General features: G+C 45.7%; 1 protein-coding gene across 9 annotated transcripts in view; it reads right to left on the reverse strand.

Annotated features, from left to right (window-relative positions):
- Positions 1-22,590, reverse strand: part of CASZ1 (castor zinc finger 1) — a 298,840-nt gene that overhangs the window by 185,718 nt on the left and 90,532 nt on the right. The gene's annotated exons all lie outside the window — the stretch shown is intronic.

A 22,590-nucleotide genomic window follows, 5' to 3' on the forward strand; every position in this document is an offset into this window, starting at 1 on the left:
GAATGAGGTGGAGAATTTGGAGCTGGACAGGCCGTTGATCCAACTCAGCTTTCCATGGGGAATTTGTAACTCTCCAGATGCTGGACTCCCAACTCAGACAGCAAGGAATCACTCAAGTGGACAAGTTCATGTGTGAGCTGGCATTGAGTCTTACAAGGGGCTTATCCCTCAGGAAGCCAGCGGTAAACCGCCAGGGAGCAATCAACCATACAAAACCAAGGCACCTCTATTTCAGCCAACTTCAGAGCGTGACAACAGCCTTACATTTTTATGTATATAGGGGTGTGCGTGTGTACTCAACTTCTGTTGTCTCTATTTTGTTGTGCTCCTTGCAGAACCTGTTAGAGGCAAGAGGATGGCAGTATGAAAATGTGGCTCACACAGGTAAGGGCAGCTGCCATGCCACCTTCTCCTCTCTAGCCTGCATCTGGCTGCAAGTAGGGGTGAGGGGAAAACCCATTTCCCAAGCCGCTACACGAATCGAAACCCAGATACCCCTCAAAATTATCTGCATTCCTCAATGCCGCTCTCTGACCCAATAAACATGCACAAAAATGCGTAAAACATGGGTGGACATGCAAAAAATGTGTTGCATTAGGTAAAGTGTGCACAGAAAATGTGTAAATCAAGAGAAACTTGCCCAACAGAGAATAATGGATTTTCTTGTGGACTTCTTTTTTAAATGCAAACTGATGCAGAAATGGGGTAAACTGAACTGGAAAAGCGAGAAACTGGGAGAAAGCCAAATGAATGGATGTTTCGAACCCTTTCCTTCCAGGGGAGGCTCATCACTAGGGCAAGGTGGGGCACAGCACTACCCTTATTTTTGTTTTGCACCCCAAAATCCAAAGCTGTAGCTTAGCAGTCCTGGTCATGTGTGTCCCACTCACCCCACCCTATCCCCAGAGTCATAGTCATAGATTTATTAGCACCCAGAGGCTACCCGGAGTTCTTTCTGTCTCCCTTTGTGGATACAAGCAGAACTGGGGAAAAGCAACAGGGAGCAACATAGGTACATCTAGGGAGCTGACTCCTGCCCAGTGCTTTTGTCTTGAGAATTGCACAAGTGTCTGTTGTATTTTTTGCAAGGAATGACAAAGATGAGAAGGAAACCAGAATATGTTGGCTCTGCCTCTCAGTCACTACAGCTTCCTTCCCACACGCTCAGGACATGTACCTGTCCTGCTCTAAACAAGTATCTTTCCTTCCTCCTTTCCCAAACTACGCGGAGCAAGCTTGCCTGTTGCCTCTGCCTGGCACACAGTCCCCCCTTCCTCCCTCCCTCTCCCCTCCTCTCCTTTTCAGCAGATTTCTCTCAAGTGCGCTGCCATATGGTTCCAGTTAAGGCCCATATTTTTTCCCCTCACCAATTGAAAAGACACACTTTCCTCTGTGCCAGACAGTTTTGCAGATCGCTCTGCTGGCTGAAGTTCTTATTGGATTTCTCAAGGAAAAGAAAAGAGAAAACACACACACACACACAGAAACCAAACCAAACCAAAACCCAAAACCCTGACATTTTAAATTAATGCACAGCCACAACAACCACCTCAAATAAAATAAAATAAAAGAGCTCAGAATTTTAATGGTGTTGTAAGTAATTTTTAACTAATCCAATCCAGATTTTCATATTAACCTTTGAGACGGAGTTCATCTGGCTACTATGTTACTGGGATATATATATATATATATATATATATATATATATATATATATATATGTTGGGCTGGCCTGGGCAAGGAAAATTAAAGGGTAAATAAAGAGAGACATGAAGGGCAGGTGGCAAACTGTCGCAGAGATGCCTAGAAGCCAGGGAGCTGGAAAAAGTGTGAATTATACAGGCTAGGGTTCTTATCAGAGACAAGGCTTACTCTGAAGCAAAGCTCAACATTTTGCACCCCACCGTTCAGCCTTCCAGTGCACAAAGTAACAGGAGTACCTTTGAGCACAGAGTAAGCGCATTTCCTCTCCCTCCCCAAAGTGGTCACATGGTGCCTAACAGTCCCTGTTTACAAACTAGTTTGCCAGAGACACACCTGATTATTTGGTGCTGGTAAAAGAGCGGAAGAGCCTTTAGTAGCTGTCGGGGTGGGGGCGAGGCATAGGGGTCTCCTCACAACTCTCAGTACCCTTGACAAACTATCGTTCCCAAGATTCTTTGGGGGAAGCTGTTTAAAGTGGCATGGTAATGCTTTAAATGCATAGTGCAGACGGGGTCTTTCCCTGCCGATAACTTGCAGTCCGGTCTATTAACGTGCTCAGCAGAATGGTGGTACAAATGGCCGAGTGGGCAATAAATCATTTTCTGAACACTGGCCAACATTTTTAAAAATAGGAAACCAGCACTCAGAAGAAGAAAAAGCTGTATGCCAGAACCTTTTGTCCTGAAGTACTAGTGTTCTATTTGCAGGGATTAAAATAAATAAATACAGAAACATGGGAAGCCTGCAGAAATAGTACTCCTCACCTGTAACTCAAAGTCCATTCTATCACCTCATTATCTGCGTAGTCCTCTGCCAATGTAAACTAATACAAGAATATTGCGTGAGATGGATCTCAGTCGGGGGTGCCAAATTGAATAAAATATTGTGGGGGGCCACAATATGACCTGACGCTATTAGGTCATCTACCCCTTCCCCACATTTATGTATTATTATTATTATTATTATTATTATTAATACTACTACTACTACTGTAATGAGCAGCCACATTGAGCTAATTAAGTAGTTAGAGTAACCAATTCAAAAATAAAACTTTTAATCAATTGAAAAAGTCCCCTTCAAATTAATCGGGCAGCAGGGGTGTGTGTGTGAATCTGTGTGTGAATCTCTTGCAGCAAAAATAATCAAGAGTCTTTAGGCACCTTGTTGTTGTTGTTGTTTAGTCGTGTCCGACTCTTTGTGACCCCGTGGACCAGAGCACACCAGGCACTCCTGTCTTCCACTGCCTCCCACAGTTTGTTCAAACTCATGTTGGTAGCTTCGAGAACACTGTCCAACCATCTCGTCCTCTGTCGTCCCCTTCTCCTTGTGCCCTCCATCTTTCCCAGCATCAGGGTCTTTTCCAGGGAGTTGAGTTTTCTCATGAGGTGGCCAAAGTACTGGAGCCTCAGCTTCAGGATCTGTCCTTCCAGAGCTGATTTTCCTGAAGAATGGAGAGGTTTGATCTTCTTGCAGTCCACGGGACTCTCAAGAGTCTCCTCCAGTACCATAATTCAAAAGCATCAATTCTTCGGCGATCAGCCTTCTTTATGGTCCAGCTCCCACTTCCACTACTTCACTTTTCTCACTACTGGGAAAACCATAGCTTTAACTATACGGACCTTTGTCGGCAAGGTGATGTCTCTGCTTTTTAAGATGCTGTCTAGGTTTGTCATTGCTTTTCTCCCAAGAAGCAGGCGTCTTTTAATTTCGTGACTGCTGTCACCATCTGCAGTGATCATGGAACCCAAGAAAGTAAAATCTCTCACTGCCTCCATTTCTTCCCCTTCTATTAGCCAGGAGGTGATGGGACCAGTGGCCATGATCTTAGTTTTTTTGATGTTGAGCTTCAGACAATATTTTGCGCTCTCCTCTTTCACCCTCATTAAAAGGTTCTTTAATTCCTCTCAGTTTCTGCCATCAAGGTTGTGTCATCAGCATATCTGAGCATATCTTTAGGCACCTTAAAGGTGAAGGTAAAGGGACCCCTAACCATTAGGTCCAGTCGCAGACGACTCTGGGGTTGTGGCGCTCATCTCGCTTTACTGGCCGAGGGAGCCTGCATACAGCTTCCGGGTCATGTGGCAAGCATGACTAAGCCACTTCTGGCGAACCAGAGCAGCACACAGAAATGCCGTTTACCTTCCCGCCGGAGCGGTACCTATTTATCTACTTGCACTTTGATGTGCTTTCGAACTACTAGGTTGGCAGGAGTAGGGACCGAGCAACAGGAACTCACTCCGTCGCGGGGATTCGAACCGCCGACCTTCTGATCAGCAAGCCCTAGGCTCTGTGGTTTAGACCACAGAGCCAGAAATTGCCAAATATAATAGGGCATATGCTTTCATGAGCCCAAGCCCACTTCTGAGGGAGTCCCTTCCACTGCTGAACAGCTATTACCACCAGAAAGTTATTCCTGATGCTTCATAGTAATCTCTTTTCTTGTAACTTAAAAAACAATTCCGACAAAACCTCAAGAAGCACTTTCTGATGACAAGAGCTGTTCAACAGTGGAATGGACTACATCGGGAGTGCACTCTCCTTCCTTGGAGGCTTTTAAGCAGAGTTTGTATGGCCATCTGTCATAGATGCTTTAGTTGAGATTCCTGCATTTATAGGGGTTAGACTAGATGATCCTTGGGGGTACCTTCCAACTCTACGATTCTATGAACCACCATGTCATGTAGGTCAGTATTATTCTCTTCATATTGCAGATAGAAAATTAAGCCGAAAGTCTCTTAGCATGCATATATGCATGCAACAACAACAACAACAACAACAACAACAACAACAACACACACACACACACACACACACTCCTTGCAGATCAATGACTTCAGAAGAACCACAACTCTTGCCATCTCCCCACCCATCTATATCCTCCTGAACTCAACTATGGCAGTCATTTAAGCTCTCAACACGCCCCTAAATTCCTTGTCTCTCTTTCTGGGCAGCATTCCTTCTGTGCCCCTCTGGACATGCATGCTGGCAACCCACGGTAAACAAGGGGGAGGAAGGGGGTGGCGGGAGGCACAGGGAGCCTTGCCAACAACTTTGTTAAGCATTGGCACTGCAAACAGAAGGTGGATGGGTGCAGTGCCAGCTCTGTACATGACCACATTCTTAACATTCTCGCCCTCCAAGAGCTTTTCCTCTCAGTCGCCTGGAGGAAAGATGGAGAGGCACATGGGCAAAGAAGCAATAAGCACCACCTGAGAAAGACCTGTTGGTAGATAATCCACAGCAGGAACAGGGGAACCCTTGGCTGGCGTTGCTTCCAAGTACAGAAGTGGAACAGCAGGATAAACCGGGTATATAGAGTATTGGGAGTGGAGTCAAGAACCCCCCCCCCAAATGATGAAGCATATGTCATATGCAATATTTTGCTGCACACATTTAAAGAGAGTGTGTGTAACTCACTGATGGGATCCAATGAAAGTGAATGCTGGAGGATTCGGGCCAGGCAAAAGGGAGGACTTCTTCACACACTGCATAAACTATGGAAATCTCTCTGAATACCAGTAGCTGGAAATCACAACTGGGGAAAACTACTCTTGTGCTCAGGTCCTGCCTGCAGGCTTCCTATTAAGGCATCTGGCTGGCCACTATGAGAACAGGATGCTGGGCTAGAAGGGCCATTGGCCTGATCCAGAAGGCTCTTTTTTTTTTAAAACATACTTTTTATTAATTTTACAGAATACAAAAAAACAACAAAAAAACGGTACATACATAAACACCTTTTCCACCTCCTTCCTACCCACCCACATGGGTCCTCCCCTGCCACAGAAGTATCCCATGTATGTGAACAGTCAGAGATGGTCCATTTTATACTTGGATTTCTGTCCTCCTCCCCCTCCCCTGACCCCAAAGCCCCCCCGATCCAGAAGGCTCTTATGTTGCGGGGAACCATGGGTATCTGGTGGGACCATTTAAAAATATAGTATTGTATCCAATGTTAATCCTTCTCAGAGCAGACCCCTTGAAATTAACGGCCATGACTGTTTTAGGTTAATTATTTTCAAAGAGTATAACTTAGTATAACTTAGTTGGATGCAAATGGTCGAGAGAGAGAGAGAAGATCATCCACAGAATGCTAAACCCATCACAACATTATTCTGTTCAAAGATATTTGGATTCCATTTGGAGTCTTGAGACACTTTTACTAAGGAGTAAGCTCCACTAAACATAGCAGGTAGGTAGCTGTGTTGGTCTGACGTAGTCGGAACAAAACAAAGAAACCTGCACCTTAGAGACCAACTAAGTTTGTCATAGGTATGAGCTTTCGTGTGCATGCACACATCTTCAGATATCTGAAGACGTGTGCATGCACACAAAAGCTCATACCTATGACAAACTTAGTTGGTCTCTAAGGTGCTACTGGAAGCGATTTTTTAAAAACATAGCAGGGTTTGCTACTGAGCAAATATGCTTGGCAACAAAGAAAGAATGCAAACAAAATACAATCTCCTTTGAAAGAGGTTCATTACCACCCCCCTTAGTAACAACTGGCCTTCAATGGTAGCATTTGAGGGCATACAAATGTTGTTCGTCTTTCAGAATGTTAAAACTTCCAACCAGCATAAAGCTTTTTATGTTTAATTTGCTAACTGTTTACCACAGTGTTGGATACTTTCTTTAAATGCTTTACCATATACCTACCTAAATTACTACCATGTATGCAAACACAAGAAACTCTCTGCCAACCGCTGATCAGGGGGAGGAACGTGGTTCAGTAGCAGAGCACATTATGTATATGTGGAAGGCCCAATGCTCAATCCTTGGCATCTTCAGGTAGGGCTGGGAATATTCCCTCACTGACAACCCAGAGAGCTGCTGCTAGGCAGTGTTGACAATATTGATCTAGATGGGGAAATGGTCTGCCTCAATATAAGGCAGCTTGCTCTGTTCCTCTTGGGAAAGAACACACATGCAGTGAAGAGGGTGAAGTACATGGGGTTTGTTTCACAGACAATTAGGATGATGTACATGGAATTATTGTCCTACAGCTTTGCCAGCATAGGGGAAAGTCATGCATGAGGTGGCTATGGATCAGTATTTGAAACCCAAAGCAAACCACCACCTCTCAGCCTCAGTTCCCAGTCATAAAATGAGTGTACCAATCACATAGCCCAGTAGGGCATTGTGAAACGGAGGTAAGAATGAGGAAGACCACTGGATATGCCAGAACTATAACCACAACGGAAAGGTGAATGATAACCACCAATGCATGTTTAACCCTTTCACCAAGATGCAGAAAACTGTAGCCGACCTGGGAGATGGTAGGGGAGAGAGCCCGAAGCAGCTCCCCACACAGCCTTGAAGCATGCAGGAAGTTTTTTTTCCCCGGAAAGCAAGGCCTGCCTCTCGCAGTTTCAAAAGGGGAGGATACACCTTGCCAAGCAGAATGAAAGGAAGACTGTAGATCAGCAGAAGAGCACCTGCTCTGCATGCAGAAGGTCCCAGGTTCCCTCCTTTCCATCTTCAGTTTGGGATGGGAACGTTCCCTGCCTGAAACCCTGGAGAGTCGCTGCCAATCAGTGTAGACAATACTGAGGAACGTGGAACATTGACCTGGCTTTGTGCAGGGCAGATTTCTCGTTTCCTAAGGTAAAGGTAAAGGGACCCCTGACCGTTAGGTCCAGTCATGGACGATTCTGGGTTTGCGGCGTGCATCTCGCTTTATTGGCCGAGGGAGCCAGCGTACAACTTCTGGGTCACGTGGCCAGCATGACTAAGCCACTTCTGGCGAACCAGAGCAGGGCACGGAAAAGGCGTTTACCTTCCCGCTGGAGCGGTACCTAGTTATCTACTTGCACTTTGATGTGCTTTTGAACTGCTAGGTTGGCAGGAGCAGGAACCGAGCAACGGGAGCTCACCCCGTCGCAGGGATTTGAACTGCTGACCTTCCGTTCGGCAAGCCCAAGAGGCTCAGTGGTTTAACACACAGCACCACCCACGTCCCATCTCGTTTCCTAAACCTAGCACAAATCATGGCCTCATCTCCCCAGGGTGGCTGCCAACCAGGTATTGAACAAGGTTGCCAGGGACAACAACTAGGTGTTGCTGCCACGGCAGAGAGAGAGAGAGGCTGTACATTGCACCCTGCACCACTGGCTTCAGATAACCCACAGGCACTGAGCCAAGCAGCATGAAGGAAGTTGAACCCCCCCCTGGGCACCCTGCCCAGCAAGAGGGAGGGGTTGGAGGCTCAGGAGGCCTCTGGACGCCCATGCCAGGCACTGACATGGAATTGAGATACACACCTCCCCACCCGCCCCCACGGGCACGGTTCCAGTTTGCTTGGCGAATCCAACCCACCAGAAACTGAAAAGTAAAAGCGCCAAGCCAAGCACCGAGAGAATACAATGTGTGCCCCATGGGCAGAGGGCCAAGGTGGCACACGGTGGAATTCAGGGGGAACATGCCAGCTGCTTTGAAGGGGCAAAGGTTAAGAAGGCCCAGGGTGGCACTCCCTGGACTTCTGCCAAGAGTTAAAGGGTTGTCAGTGCTGGTGACCTGCAGTTTTGGTTGCCAACTTGGGGAGTACAGGTGAAAAAGAGGCGTTTTTCTCCCTGCACCCGTCCCTGATCTGGCTCAAAGAGAAACAAGGAACAAAAAGAAGCAAATTGAGTAGTGGTTTAGATTTTTTATGTATTTAAAAGGAGACTCCTGGGAAATCCTGAACCCAAGCGGGTGATATGGGTGGCTGCAATTCATAAATACACGTGCTGCCCCCCCCCTATTTTGCTCCGAATAAGTGATTGACTAAGTTGCCATGGGGACCACCGGGTTTTTTGCCAGGATGCAAACTATGTCCGTAGTCCTTCCAACAGTGGGTAGGGCTGCATGAGCAGGAGGCGGCTGGAGGCCACAGCAATGGCAGTGGTGGCGGCAGGGGGAGAGGGAAAGAGAGAGAGAGAAAGCGCAGCCGGCACAAAAGCCAAATGGCTTTTTAATGGAGTGCCCTGCCAGGGCTTGAAGACTCAATAAGGAGCAGCGGAAGGCTCTGTGTGCGGGGCTGGAGGGGGGTCCCCTTTGAAGTGCCGCAGGCCCGTCCAGGCTGGGAAAGTTTGGAAGCGGTCAAAAGGAAAGCTCCAGGCCTCCACGCGCCCCACGTCCCGCTCTGCTTGACGGCCTGCCATTGAGAACGGCTGGCTCCATCGGCTGAGGAGGCCGGCAGAAGTGAAGCCCACAGGGCAAAGATGATATGAAAGCTTTTCTGCCTGTGCTGCTCCCAATCTTAGCACCAACAAGGCACACGAGTGACAAAGCAGCCCAAGCTTGGTGGAGGCGGTGAGGGGAAAGCATGACTTGCTGGATAACTGTCTGCAAAAACAGGCTGCTATTAAAAAGCCTGAGAAGCTGGGCCAGGAAGGACATTGGCAACCTAAGGGAGCAGGGCTGGGGCAACACAGATAGGAACAAAGGAAATTCCTCAATATTGTCTACACTGACTTGCAGCAACTCTCTGGAGTTTCAGACGGGAGGAAAATGCCAGGCCGACATGGAGATGCCCTTTGGGATTGAACCTGGGACCTTCTGCAAGCAAAGCAGGCACCCTTCCCGATCCACGATGCCATCAGATTTTGCAAATGTCTGATGAGCTTTAACAGCTTTCTCCCTCACAGGAAAGCATGAAGTGAGAAAGCTAAAGGGATCTGAACACGTCTCCTGAACTGTTTCTAGAGATGCCCTTGCCCCGCAGGATTCCTGTGCTTTTAGCAGTGGGCAGCTGAAGCAGACATTCAACTGGTCAAAGCTTCCTGCTATACAACACTACAGCTCATAAGAACCCAATACGAGCATGCTGGATCAGGCCAAAAGCCCATCTAGTCCAGCATCCTGTTCTCACAGTGGCCAACCAGATGCCCATTACGGGGAGCCCACAAACCAGATTCAGGCACCAGAGCACCCTCCCCAGCAACTGATATTCAGGAGCAAACTGCCTCTGATTGTGGTAGAAGAACCACAGGTTTAGTAGCCACTGATAGCCTTATCATCAATGAATTTCTCTAATCCTCTTTTAAAGCCATCCAAGCTAGTGGCTATCACAGCGGGGGAAGAAGTCCTTCCTTTTGTCTGTCCTGAATCCTGAATAGCCTTCTGAAGTGCTGAGTTGCTTGCACAGTAATCTTTAATCTTGCAGATCTTATTATACCACCATGCATCCAACTCTTCCCCCACCTCTGAGCCTTGGCACTCATGCGAGAGATGTGGAATTTCCCAAGAAAACTTTAAAATCGTCACCAGGGAGGGAAGAAATATTTCGGCTCAGCCTCAATGTGAGGAAAAACACACAAATGGGCGGTGGCGGGGATGGGTGAGAGGGCACGCCCCCTATTTTTAACTACCTGTTGCTGGAGGAAGGAGGGGTAGAACAGGGAGAGAGGCTAGTGGAGTCTGGAGAGGCTGTAGTGCAAGGTGCTCTATGCTAGGTTTCCCTTGCACTCGATCCATGGAGGCTAGCTTATTTCACCTCAGGCAAGGCCTTGCCACCCCAACACATGGCATGTACAACTTCTGAGGCGATGGGATAAGGGCAACTGCCGGCTTAATGCCTGTGACAGCCAGAAGTGAGGTGCAGGCTGCAAGGGCTGCAAGTCAGGTTTTGAGATGTTCTAAGTATCAGGTGTTGAAGAGGCCAAGGCAGAGATGACCCACCATCACAGTCTGTTCAATAATTGTGAATGGGGAGGAGGAGTGGAGTGGAAGCACCTATAGGTGGGGCTCCAATGCATTTTGGCCCTTTCTACCTTGAGCAAAAGAAATTGTGCAAAGAATACATTACGGGAGCCTCTGGGGAAAAGGGTGGGATAGAAATTTAATAAATAAATACATAAAATTAATACCTAAAAGAAAAATGGGCCAGAATGGGCTTAGTTAGCATAATATATATAAGCCGCGGAATGCTGATGTCTCTATATACACAGACATAGATAGCTATACCTCATTCATTCATTCATTCATTCATGGCGGTACCCAGTGCTAGACCTGCTCAGAGACCCACTGGAGTTAACGATCATGGCTAACTTAGGTTCATCATTTTTGATGGGTCTACCCTGAGTAAGACTAAGTTGTATGCAACCCAGAATATATTAAGAAAGTTGTTATAATATTGCATGCATGATACATTTAACAAATGGTATTACTGTGCCATTATATGAGTGCATACATTCTGGTGTTGTACAGAGTATAATGTTTCCAATTAAAATGACTTAAGAACACGGGAAGCTGGCTTTTTAGAAAAACAAGAAAGTAAAAGGTGTTAATGGTATAAACAAATAAATTGGGGAGATGTAGGAGAAGCAGGAGATCAAGGGGGAGATAAAGAGTCAAATTAACATGAGTCAACAGTGTGATGCAGCAGCAAAAAAAGCTGGTGCTATTCTAGGTTACATCCATATAAGTATACAGTGGTACCTCGGGTTAAGAACTTACCTATTCCGGCATATAAGACGACTGGGCGCATAAGACGACTCCCAACTTTTCCAGTTAAAATATAGAGTTTGGGATATACTTGCCATATAAGAAATACAACTCGGCGTATAAGACAAGCCCCGACTTTTGAGAAGATTTTCCTGGGTTAAAAAGTAGTCTTATACGCAGGAATATCCACTCTTAACCTGAAACTGTTCTTAACCTGAGGTATCACTTTAGCTAATGGGGCCTCCCACTGCCACCGCGCTGCCGCCACACGATTTCTGTTCTCATCCTGAAGTAAAGTTCTTAACCCAAGGTACTATTACTGGGTTAGCGAAGTCTGTGACCTGAAGCGTCTGTAACCTGACGCGTCTGTAACCCGAGGTACCACCGCAGTTGCCAGATCAAAGGAAGTAATAGTTCCGTTCTATTCTGCTTAGTCAGACCATACCGGGGGTACTGTGTCCAATTCTGGGTTTCACAATTTAAAGAGGATATTGACAAGCTGGAATGTGTGCAGAGGAGGGCACCCAAGATGATCAAGGATCTGGAAACCAAGCCTTATGAGGAATGGTTGAAGGAGCTGGGTATATTTAGTAGGGAAAAGAGGAAACTGAGGAGATATGATAGCCATCTTCAAATATCTAAAGGACCATCACATGGAAGATGGAACAAGCTTGTTTTCTCCTGCTCCAGAGGGTAGGACCCGAACCAATGGCTTCAAGTTACAAGAAAGGAGATTCCAATTAAACATAAGAAAGGACTTTCTGATGGTAAGAGCCATTTGATAGTGTACTCCCTCGGCTGGTGGTGGGCTCTTCTTCACTGGTTTTAAAACAGGGGCTGGGTGGCCATCTATCATGGATGTTTTAGTTAAGACTGCTGCATTGCAAGGGGTTGGATTAGATAACCCCCTTCCAGCTCTACTGGAAGAGTACGGGAAGAACATCAGAGCCCTGCTGGATCAGGCCAGCCAGTGCCCCATCTGCTCCAGTGTCCTGATCTCACAGTGGCATCCAGACACCCAAGGAGAAGCCCACATCAGTGCCAGATTTATGGCGGTGCGGACTGTTCCTCTGCACAGGGCATTGAGCTGAGGAGGCGCAAATTGAGAAGGCCCATAATTGAGAAGATCCACTTGGAGGCGGCAAATTTTGGCCTCGCTCAGGGCGCCATATTGCCAAAGATTACCAAAGTCCACTCCTCCCTGCCTGTTGGACCTGAGCGCAGCAGAGCTCTCCCACCCTGCAGTTTCCAGCAGCTAGCATTCAGAAGCACATTCGCTTAGAAAGCGGAGGTTGAACATCCTGCTATGGGCGTCTGCAGCCCCAAACAGGCTTTGTTTTGATACTTTTGATACCTTTTAAGCCTCTGATCTTCACCCCAGTACTCATCCATTGAAGACGCTTGGCCTTCTCGTTTATAAACATGTAACAAAAGTTTTGGAAATCATCATCATCATTATTATTATTATTTTAAATCTGCAGAAATGGGAGCTGGTGCCAGTTTTCACTGTTTTGACAAGACAAATAAATTATTTAAGCAGCACCACTAATTGAGCAATGCTTTCCAGGAAAGCGCGGGAAAAATACATACCTATCACACACACACAGACGCAGGCACACACACTTTTAAATATATATATGTTTTTCCCCTTTCTTTTTTTAGAAAAAAAATATATCTCTAGGAAAACATAACGCACTGACATCGTTTTATTTTGTTTTTTTCGGTAATTATACTAAAGATGAAAAACTCATAATAAACATCTCCCAGTCCCCACCTGCTAACAGTAATTATAATAGACTCAACAATAAATGGTAAAGCAGAGCAGAGCTGCATCTCGGGAATTCTCCAGGGTCTGTGGATTAGCTCGGAAAGCCTGAATGATTAAAATACACTAATTAAAATTTTGTGTTCCTTAGTAACTCGTCTGCCTGGGCCCCTGGTGTTGGCAAAATGGGAATTAACGTGACAAAAGCAACACAGAGGGTTTTTGTTTTAAATAAAGAAGGGGGGCAGGAAAGAGGAAAAAAAATCTATATAAACAAGTTCTAGATCTGTGAGCGGAAGAAAGAAAACGGGAGTTTGAGGGGAGGGGTGTTAAAATGTATTATATAAAAGATTCGGAGGGATGCAGTCGCTGGACGGGTCAGGACAGGTTATTTCTTGAGGTTGCGGAGCAAAAGTCTTAAAGTCAAACATTTCAATGAGAAGGAGCAAGTGTGGCTGGGACAAATGGTGGGTCACATACACATTCAATGGGGAAGAAAGCATTTAAAAACAATTACAGAAGCCAGCAAGCTAGGAGGGAGGAGAGGAGAGAGCAAGCGGGGGATCCAGGGAGAGGGCCCTCTCTCTCTGTGTCGCCGCACACTTCCCTCCGAGATGGAGACTCTTGCAGCGCGCTCCGGCTCCCTTTCCCAAAGAAAAGAAAACAGGACTTTGGGATAACGGCACCAGAAAAAGCCTTCTGCCCCACTGCAGCTACACAAAAGAAATTGGAAGACTTTTGGGTTGCCCTGAGCAACCTAATTGCATCAGTACATTGCACACAGGAGCCAAACTAACTGAATTTTGATGAAAAGACGGTGGTAATTTACGGCATCACGAAATTAGTTGTCATAGCGACGGGTTAATTACATCTCAAATTAACAATGCAAGTGTGGTGAAATTAAATATAAATCATATTTTCTGCATAAATTATAGGGGTTGATTAGACCGGGGCTCGGGGAGAGGAAAAGGTTGAGCCGCCGTGGGCCTACACAGCTTTTCAAGCCGACAAGAGTCTCTTGGAAACACCAGGAGAAAGATAGGGAGGGGGGCGCAGGAGAAGCAGGAGAAGGAGAAAGTATCAAAGACAGCACAGCGCACAGTGCCGTCTCCTCGGCGCTCGTTTTGCGTATTTTCTTGACCTCACCACCTTGGGGCTCCTGAAGTTTCTACTTCCAGAGAATTTAATGGCAGCGCCGAAAAATAGGCACTGTTTGGTCCGGTGTAGGAGGTCAGAGGCCTAGCTCTTCTCCAAAGCAAGGCCATCACCCTCGGTCTTGGTGTGGAAGCGTCCGTCACAGGAACAGTCCCTTACAGCAGGTGTGGGGAACCTTTGGCTTTCCAGGTAGTGCTGAACTGCAACTCCCAGCACTCCTGAGCATGTTTTCTCAGTTCAGCAACATCTGCAGGGCCAACAGAGACCTTCAGCCCACATTCCTCCAATATACCAGACCCTGAAGTGGCCTTTGCGGCACTGGAAATTAGGACAGAGCAGGCCAAGCTTCCCTGCCAAATAGCCACATTTTGGTGGCAACACCATTTGTCCTTGATAAGAGATGGTGCTGAAGTGGCAACTCTGCACTTGCTTACCTGGGAGTAAGCACCACTGAACACAGTAGGACTCCCTTCTGAGAGAACATGCACCAGACTGTAGGTCATTGTGCATTTGCATCAAATTCCTCACCGGCACTACATTACATTCATGCTCAAAAAGCAGCACTGGTTGCTAGCAGTTGGGGTCTGGGCACAGTTCAAAGTGGTGGTTTAAACCTGGAAAGCTGGATCCTGCCTGCATAAAGGGTCACCCCCTCCCCCCATTAACCCCTCCCTGTGCTGTAAGACCCCCCCCCCCAAAGTCTTAAGGTCCTGCAGTCTCATAAATGCCTAAATCAGGATTTTGAGATTACTGCGAAAATTCAGTACGTTTAAATGTTTCAAACAACTGCTTTGGAAAGCCCAACAGGTAGCACTGAGATCTAAGGCCTTCTCAGTGCGCAGAGAGGACCTGCTAACCACAGCCCTCTTAGCCTTTAGAATAGTCTCTAAGCTTTTCTTGAGGAATTTGCCATGTCAAAGCTTTAAGCCATGCTTTATTGCAATTACCTAAAACAAGTGCCTTCTCCTGCATGAACCTAGCCATGGTGCATGAGCCCTTTGCATGCAAAAGGCCACAGGTTCAATTTCCAATGGCATCTCCAGGTAGGGCTGAAACCCGGTAGAGCTGCTGCCAGTCAGTGTTGGCAATACTTAACTAGGTGGACCAATAGCAGCTTTCTATGTTCCTCCCTGTCTGTTGAGATCCGCCTAAAAGGCCTTCTCTGAGCACTTTCATTTTCTGAGGTCTGGGAACTGGCTCCTGAAGAGAGAGCTTTTTCTGGGGTGGTGCCCAAATGAAGGAAAACACAAGCCTAAAGACTTCTTTGCTTTTTTTCTTCTCTAGGCATCTTTGGAACACTGGGGCAAAGTCCTCCCTGCTGTCTTGTTTGGGGGGTTCTGTGTTTTACACTCTGATCAGCTTTTGACGGTGAACTCTTCCCATAGCTGCCAAGTATCCCGTATCCGCCGGGAAAACCCCTTTTTTCTTAGCGTTTCCCGGCGGTCTCCCGTTTAGCGAAAAATCCCGGTATTGTCCCTTAAATCGGGATACTTGGCAGCTATGAGTGGAGGCGAATGCAATTGTTAGCAACCCTAATTACCCGGCCATTTTTCTGGTGCCGCTTGCCCTTCTATGGGCACCAGAAAATGGCGGCGCTGGCGCCGGAAGTCGCTTCCGCGCATGACCGGAAGTCGCGTGACGCGACTTCCGGTGGTGCTTTGCCCTTCTATGGGCATCAGAAAATGGCGGCGCCGGCGCCGGAAGTCGCTTTTACGTGTTTCCGGCCATGCGCGGAAGCGACTTCCGGCGCTGGCGCCGCCATTTTCTGGTGCCCATAGAAGGGCGAAGCGCCACCAGAAGTTGCGTCACGCAACTTCCGGTCATGCGCGCGCTGCCGATCCCGGATATTTACGACCCGGACTTGGCAGGTATGACTCTTCCACAAGCAAGCCCCATTGAGTTCCACAGAACTTCTCTCCAGGAAAGCCTGCTAAGGAATGCCACCCTTTGCAATGAAACTTCAGACACTCCAATATGCAGATTGCTCAGTGGATACTGTTAACAGAAAATGGCTTTTGCAAAAATTGTACTACTGGCTTTGGCAAACACAGCTTTAGAAGCGTGGGCCTGCGCTGAGAGGCTGCAAAATGTACATTAAAAAAAAAAAGCATACGACACATACACCTGGAAAACTCAATATAAAGCAAGAATGGGAGGGAGGTAACTTATTAAAGTAATTAATACAAACAGTAAAAAGAAGTAGCAAATAACTATTGTAGTTAGAAATGAAGATAAAGAAGCTCTGCACAAGGACAAATATTTGACTTGCTCAGAGGTTAAAACAGTGGAGTTCTTCAAGGATTACACCAAGAGAACAGTTTTTCTCCCCATACTTTCATTAGTGACCTTGGAGAAGGGAGGAGGAGTGTAAACAGGAAGCTGCCAAAATCTGCTGACGACACAAAAATGGAAGGAATTGTCAATGCATATGAGGATCAGAAAATTATACGGCATGATTTGGATGACCTCGTTGGAGTGGCATGACAAAAACGGGATAAAATAAGGCAGCAAATGAAAGTGAGGGAAAGGTTTGCCTCTAGAAAAGTAAGAACAAAAGCCCATTTTGAAATGGTGCCATTATATGACAGAACCATTTATTTTTTAATGGGCCCCACTACCTCTGCTGTTAGGGCATGTGTGTGGGAAACCAGCACGTCAGAACTGGAAAGCAGCCGAATTCTTGCAGAACGTATCCACAAGCAAGCACCCTATGTGCTCACATGATCTGCCCGGGGGGGGGGGGGATTGCACAGGTGCCAGTTTCTGACACAGCCGTCAGGAACAAGGCAAACACACAGCATAGCAAAAGGCCCTGTGCGTTTCAGAGATTCCACAGGACCCGGGGAGGAGGTCAGCGGCTGCCCCTAACAAGGAGCCACTGGCTGCTCTATTAAACTCTCTGTGACCCTTATGGAACACAGGAGCATTGCTCCTTCACAATGGAGGCACAATTAACAACAAGGGGGGGGGGAGAGAACTAAAAATAAAGCTGTTGTGGTGTGTATTATGCGACACCACCGTCCCTCCCTCTCCCACGGGAGCTGGGATTTGCAAAGGGCAGGCAGGTCCCTTTCCCTAGGACTGCCTCTGAATCTCGGGCCCCAGCCACCAGACACAAGACAGACCATTTCAGCATGTTGTTCACAGGACATGCCATTCCTTCTGTCTCGCGCCTCCTTCAGATTTGATAGCACTGGCCATTATGGGCTAACATGCCCTTGCCTTCTCAAAAGTTACAAATTCTAAAAGGGGAACAGATCCGTTGACTTTGTGATAGTCTGATACAGTATTACTGCTATGTTTACTTACTCTTTTCTAATACCACTCCTGAATTTATTCTTTTGCAAACTCTTTCTTAGATGATTATTATTATTCTTATTATTATCGTTATTATTATCACAGCTCTTCACCAGAAGATTACAGCAATTTAAAATACAGCATTAAAAACAAATTACAGTAACTAGAGTGAGTCTCTCTCTCTCTCTTTCCGATAGATAGATAGATAGATAGATAGATAGATAGATAGATAGATAGATGATAGATAGATAGATAGATAGATAGATAGATAGATAGATAGATAGATAGATAGATGATAGATAGATAGATAGATAGATAGATATTCAAACAGGGTAAAGAGGTGCGTTTTTAGCATATGATGAATGCTGTACAATGAAGGTGCCTGATGGACCTCTGTGGAGAGGGAATTTAATATTTATGTGCCACTTTCTCCAGAGACATTTGCACTCAAAGCAGTTCACAATATGCAGTATCAATAACCATTTCATTTTAACCAACAGTATAACACAATCAAGAATCAAAAACTTTGATTTAAAGAACAAACTTAGATAATAAAAACCAAGATGTTACCAGGAAGTAATAATCAGCAACTACACTATGCTTTCCAAGTGTGACACATACATTAACTTGCAAGTAACCCTTAAAACTATCCTGTAAGGTAGATCACTTATTTCCCTCCTATCTGGGGCAACCCAGTCAGATGGGCGATATATAAATTAGCAACAACAACAACAATAATGGGATTTCATTGTCGGGGCCATATTTGAACTGGGAGCCTATGGACTCAATCTCTTAGTCGGTAAGCTACCATCAATTCTTGTGTAAGGTTTAACACGCTGATTCCCCAAACAGAAAACTGGGAGCAGTAGCATTTGTGATGGTGCTGTAACATTTTCTGCCAGGCACCCCTTTCCACTTCCTGCCTGTGCTAAAGGATAGAGACAGGGGTCTGGAACAACTCTCCTAAAGGAAAGGTTACAATGCCTCAGGCTTTTTAAGTTTGTTTTTTTAATTGTATGGAGACGACATGGCAGAGGTGCATAATACAATGCATACTGTGGAGAGAGTGAAAAGGGAGAGGTTTCCTTCTCTCCTCATAATATTAGAACCCAGGACCATCCAATGACGTTGAATGGTGGGAAATGCAGGACAGTCAAAAGGAAGAACTTTGCCACATGACTATAATTACAGAATTGTAGAGTTGGAAGGGACCACAAGGGTCATCTATTCTAGTCCAATCCCCTGCAATGCAGGAATCTTTTGCCCAGCATGGGGCTCAAACCCACGACCCTGAGACTCATGCTCTACTGACTGAGCTATCCCACCTGGGACATCTGATCGGCATCTGGTGGGCTGCTGTGAGAAAAGGATGCTGGACTGGATGGGTAAGGTGTGTTGAATTTCCCAACTTTCAAACTCAAAAAATGAGGGGTGCTAAAAAGTTGTAACAAGGCTTGGGAATTCAAAAGATATTTTGTTTAAATTTACATGATTTAGTTTTCCTTGGTAGGTATGATGTGCACAAAATTGCATAGAAATCATTAAAAATGATTGGCAAGTAGTTGCAGTAATGTGTTAATATTATTTTTATTTATGAGCATTATCATTATTATTATTTAGCATTACCTGACATTTTCAGAAGGTAAAATTAATATTTGTTGGTTTTCCAAAAGCAGTTTATGTGTTTCTACATCAAATGTAGACTATCCAAGACTGTCCAAATGTGTGTCCAATCACAAAAATAATAGCTGCTTTGAATTCCTCACATCCTAGACTTATTTTTAAGACCCCTTACTGATGAAATTTGCAAAAATTATGTTTCACCCCCTAAAATGGTATGCCTTCCTAGATGGGCCTTTAGCTGAATCCAGCTTCTTCTAAGCAAAAGTGAGGGAGAACTCTTGTCTTCATGCCCTGCCTGTGGACATCCCTGAGCCACCTGACCGGTCACCGTGGGAAAACAGGTTGCTGGAATAAATGGGTCTTTAGTCTGACCCACCCTTTAAAACTTTCTCTGGGTACTTTGGCTCACTCCTGCAGCCTCACAATCCAGAGAGAGTGGTCAGAAGAAGCCAGACAGTGTTTGCAGCATGTTCAAACTGCACTGATTCCTGGTCAAAGTGAGCTGTGCTTTGCTTGCTTAAAATCCACCCTCGAGGAGATCGAGGGTAGGGAAAGATCTTCTGCTTAAAGGACTCCGGAAGGCCCCCAACTGACAAACATCCCACCAATATTTCATTTTTAACAGCACTGGAGATGATCTTTAAATTGCAAAGTTCAGGCAGTCCCATCCTGAGAAATTTCTCAAGACGCAGTGGGTTCTACTTTCCGTTCCTTGTTTCCTCCATTGCAACTTTCTTCATGCTTAAGAAAAAACAACATCATAAAAAGCTTACGTGAAAGTGGAAAAAGGAGAAGAAATGCCCCCGCGGTTCAGGCAGCCGTCATGATCGATGGTGGTGGATTTGCGTGCCCATTTCATTAATTTTTCAGTATGCATTTTATTTATCTATGCGCCGTACATCTGCTGAAGTTTATACACTCGATCATATATATAAATATAGACACGCGGCAATCAATACGACATCCGCTTCAACTGAAAACGGCTTCCATTAGCCCCCTCCCCGCCCCATTCCCCCCTTTGCCCCCCAACCCCCCCTTTGTTTCCACAACCTGATGGCTGAGCACCTTGCGCCATTCAATCGGCTTCCGATCTTCATTAGCGGTGATGCACGGACTCCTCCCCTTGCCCAGCACTCAACTTTTTCATTCATCCCAAAACATGAGGCCATTAACCGCACCCACTGAGTTTCAAAGCACCCGGCAAGAAGAGAAGTGTGCCCCTGCCCCCCTCCTGCTGCAGCCAACCTTCCAGGTCAATATACTGGGTAGATATTGCCAAGGTGATGCTTCGGAGAGGGCTAGCCTTGGTTCCTGGGGACTGAATCTGGGACAGGACTCAGCAGCCTGGGAAGCAGCTCTCAGGAATTCAGCATGAAGCAATAAAAAGGGAGAGGGCCTCTGGCTGTGTGCAGAGTTCTTCCCCCTCACTAGAGTCAAGGGCAATTGTTTCAAGAGGGACAGGGCAGTTAAGCCCCAAGATTTATTTATTTTCACTCACCGGCTTACAGCATAATCCTTCCCATGCCTGCTCAGAGGTACACAGCGGGCTGCTATACTCTGAAACCAGTCATGGAGTCTATCTAGGTCAGCACTACCGTTGACTTGAAGCAGCTCTTTGGGTACAGGGTCTTCCCCATCACCTGGCACCTGAGATCTTTTTAACAGACAGGAGGTGCTGGGGATTGAACCTGGAACCTTCTGCATGCAAAGCAGGTGCTCAACCCATGAGCCCCTCCCAAATTCAGAGCCGTGTTGAGCTAAATGAAACTCACTTGGAGGTTTAGCATGCATATGACTGAAACCTTGGGTGCAGATGGCTGGTCTGCAGCTAGATTGCCATAAATTGGTCCTGTGACGAGAAACGAGGCTATATCCTTTACCTCTGCCCTTTTTACAATCACCCCACAGTATACCTACTTAGCCAAATGCATTGCTGTGCATATCCCACTGCCAGAATTAGGCAAACGAATCAGGGATTTATCTGAAGTATAAAGTTTCTAGACCTTAAGGTCATGAAAGAAGTGCAATATACTTTAATCCCCCGTGTCTCACTATATATTACAGATATAGATATAGATAGATAGATAGATAGATATAGATAGATAGTATTCAGCTAAGTTTGAGAAACTCTTGCGATTTTTATTTATTTAAAAAGAGTTTCAGGCCACCTTGTCAGACAAGGTCCTCTCTTTGACACCCAGGTGGAACTATGCAAACGGGTAGTTTGGCTGTGGGAGGCAATTCTTTCTGGCTTATACAAAGTGACTGAAATTCTTCCATCAAATGAGCTTTTGAAAAAAGATCTGTCTTTTCCATAAAGCCTCATGAAACACACATCCAAACAGTCTTTTACTTCTTTTTTTAAAGAAAAATCATACACAAAACCAACCAAGCAAGGGAACGAGATGAGTTTTCCCCACCCGCTCAAGAAAAAGGAATAGAAGGTTGGCAGGAAAATAGGGCAATGCTAGGTTTTTTGATACCTTAACAAAATATATTTAAAAAATGAGCAGCCTGTGCCTTTAAAAGATTTTTCATTTATAGGCTCTTTGCTCATCCACCATTTCAGTGATCTATATGCAAATATGCTAATGCATGCAAATTAAGACACCACTTTTAGTCCCAATTTAATAGAAAGCATTAAAATACCATTTTTTCCAGGAAAAAACCTCCATATGCATGAAGCAAGGGCTCCCCACCCCCACTGTCCTTCCTATTTTTCTCTCTGTGTGTGTTTTGTCGTTGTCGTTGTCATATTCCAGCAGCACAACACAGTTTTGCAAATCCAACTATCTTTTTTCCAGGTGTTACTTCTTCTTTACATTTTCCCCTCGAGGAATAGCATTTCTTTCTTTCTTTCTTTCTTTCTTTCTTTCTTTCTTTCTTTCTTTCTTTCTTTCTTTCTTTCTTTACTTTTAACAACACTGGAAAGGATTGGGGCACGTTTTCTTTTTCTTCTAATCCCACCTCCCTCCAGTAGATACACAAAGAGAACAGAAACGAGATCTACAACCGTTTTATGAGCCTGTTCACAATGAGCAATTCCAGAGTGTCAAAAATAACAATGGTGCGTGTGTCAGGGCTCCTCCCACAACCTCAGAGACTCCACCCTTGTCTCCACCCACTGACCTTGACTGAGGAGCTCATTAGCTCTAAATAGCCTGTGGAAAGTTAAAAACTACCTGCATGCCTTTCTGGCCAGGTATAAGTGGTTAAAGCAGCCTTCTACACAAGGCCAACTCTCTTGGAAGGCTATCAAAAACAACCAAAAATTTTACCAGAGAGAAAAGATGGATGACAATGTCCTTCTGCTGCCAGCTCATTTTGGGTTTAAGGCTGGTTGAAGTGGAAGGGGCTTGTGCTAGCATGCCAGAGAGGAAATGGAGTGGTCCTTCCCTCTCATAGCTGCCAAGTTTTCGCTTTTCTCGCAAGGAAGCCTATTCAGCATAAGGGAAAATCCCTGTAAAAAAGGGATAACTTGGCAGCTATGTTCCCTCTGCGTTCTGCCAGTCCACCATTTAACCATGCTGGCCAAGAAAGAAGGAGCTTCTCTTCCAATATGGAAACCAAGCAGGCTGGTGGGAGCAATCTTCCACCAGCTCACTCGCTTGCCTGCATAGAATT

The sequence above is a fragment of the Zootoca vivipara genome, chromosome 6 (assembly GCF_963506605.1).
Source record: "Zootoca vivipara chromosome 6, rZooViv1.1, whole genome shotgun sequence".
Taxonomy (NCBI): Eukaryota; Metazoa; Chordata; class Lepidosauria; order Squamata; family Lacertidae; genus Zootoca; species Zootoca vivipara.